Here is a 1,920-nt window from a genome sequence, read left to right on the forward strand (position 1 = left end):
ACAGGCAGCGATAGAACAGCAAGGCACAAAAACTGGCCAAAAAGTGGCACAAAAAAGGCATAAAATGCAGCCATAAAAGCAGACGGTAAAATAACAATAAATAAGCATTGCCAGATAAATGCAGGGAGCAGTGGCAGAGAGGGGAATTAGATGCCCCCCCCCCCATTATTCTGGACACAATCTAACTGAAATTAAAATGATTTGGAAGGGTCTGGGGCAGAGCCAACACTTATCCACTTGAGCTGGGAAAGTAAAAGTTGGCTGATGGAGGGGAGAGGAAAATGTTCTTATTTTCCATTGCTTTGCTGGCATCCCAAAGTGTCACTGATCTGGGCAGGGTGGCAATTACTGATAAGTATTGAGCAGGAATGTTGGCAAACAAGGAATGCAGTGGGGAGAGTGGGGAAAGCATTAAGTCCTAGATGAAGGAGAGTTGGGGGGAGGATTCAGTGGGGTGGGAAGGCTTCAGAGGACCCAAAGAATGGTTGGGGGGGGAGCAGGCACGACAAACCTTTGCGCTAGATCCTGGATGTGTCCTTTGATTTTGACCCTCTTTCCCTCGCGCAGGCCTCCCAGGATGGGATAAGTGAAAGGAACGCTCTGTGGGGTGGAAAAGTAAGGAGGGGAGGTCAATGCATTCATGGTCCTTCTCTCTGAACTCTGAATCATTAACTGAATCATTAACTTCATGCCGGCAGTGATTACCCTGGCTGGCATGAAGATAAATCTCTGGATATGATGGGTGTTGCTATGCATTCGACTTTTCCAAAATCAGGCTTGTTTTTTTTTTTAAAAGATGGCCTTTGGGTTTCAAGGGCCTGGATCATGATGGGGGCATCTGGGAGAGAGAAACCCCACTCAAGCTTGGTAGAGGAGATGGGGAAGGGCAAGAGCCATGCTGGATTCTCTGCCCCCCCCCCCATGTCTTTTCCTGTGCAGCCTGGAAGCTTATGGAGGCCAAGCAATTCCCATCACTCAGCTCTACGCCAAGAAAAAATTCATCTGCTTCTCATCAGATGAGTTTGCATAATCTTCATCCAGAGCCTGGACACATGCCATCAGTCCTCCCATTGCCCTTGCCAGGATGCCCAGAAACCCCTAGCTGCAAGCAGGCAAGAAGGGTGGCATAGATGTGGCGGTGGTCAGCCACCTCCCCTGGGGCAGACTGTGCCTCACTGCATTAGAGGCATCTTGTCTCTGTGTTCAGTGCTGGGCAAACAGCTTGCATGGAGAACATGCTTGGCAGCCTGTCCTGTGGGCCCTTCTCTTGTTCATGTTCTCCCTCTGCACTCACCGGGTTCTGCTGTTTAAAAGCCATCCCGAAGCCTCAGCCCCACGTCCTTCACTGCCGGCGTCCTCCAGAAACGGGAGTGAATCTTTGCACAAGTTACCAGCTTTAGAATATGATTTCATTTCCTCAAATGAGAGGGAGGGGGAACTGGCTGCTCTCTGTTCTCTTATTTGCCAAACAAAAGCTGGATTTCTGTCCATACCCTGGTCGGAGCAGATATTTTTCTGGCAGCGTTCGCTTGTGACCTTTTCTGGCCCTGGAAAGGGAGGGAGGGCTATCACCCATGGAATTCCTGTGGTCCAGCTGTCGCAGTCAGAGGGCACATCTTCCCCAGCAAGCTTAACAGTGTTAATGCTGGCGATTCCTCTTTCTCAGGAAACTCTGCATGCTGGGGTTGGGAAAGGCCATCGTTTCCAGGATTCTCCAGGGTGCTGTGGATCAGGGACGTGCTGTGGGTGGGGACGCAGGTGAGGCAGAGCCTCCCTACCAAAGTCCTTCGGAAAGCAGCACCAGCACGGTGTGAAGCATGCAAGCACTCTCAACCCACATGCAAGAGCACACACTCACTGTTTTGGAAAGAGGGAAAGCAATTAAAAAAATGGAATTGGACAAAGTGCCAAGTCTGGATA

This window comes from Tiliqua scincoides, chromosome 10 (assembly GCF_035046505.1).
Source record: "Tiliqua scincoides isolate rTilSci1 chromosome 10, rTilSci1.hap2, whole genome shotgun sequence".
NCBI classification, from domain to species: domain Eukaryota; kingdom Metazoa; phylum Chordata; class Lepidosauria; order Squamata; family Scincidae; genus Tiliqua; species Tiliqua scincoides.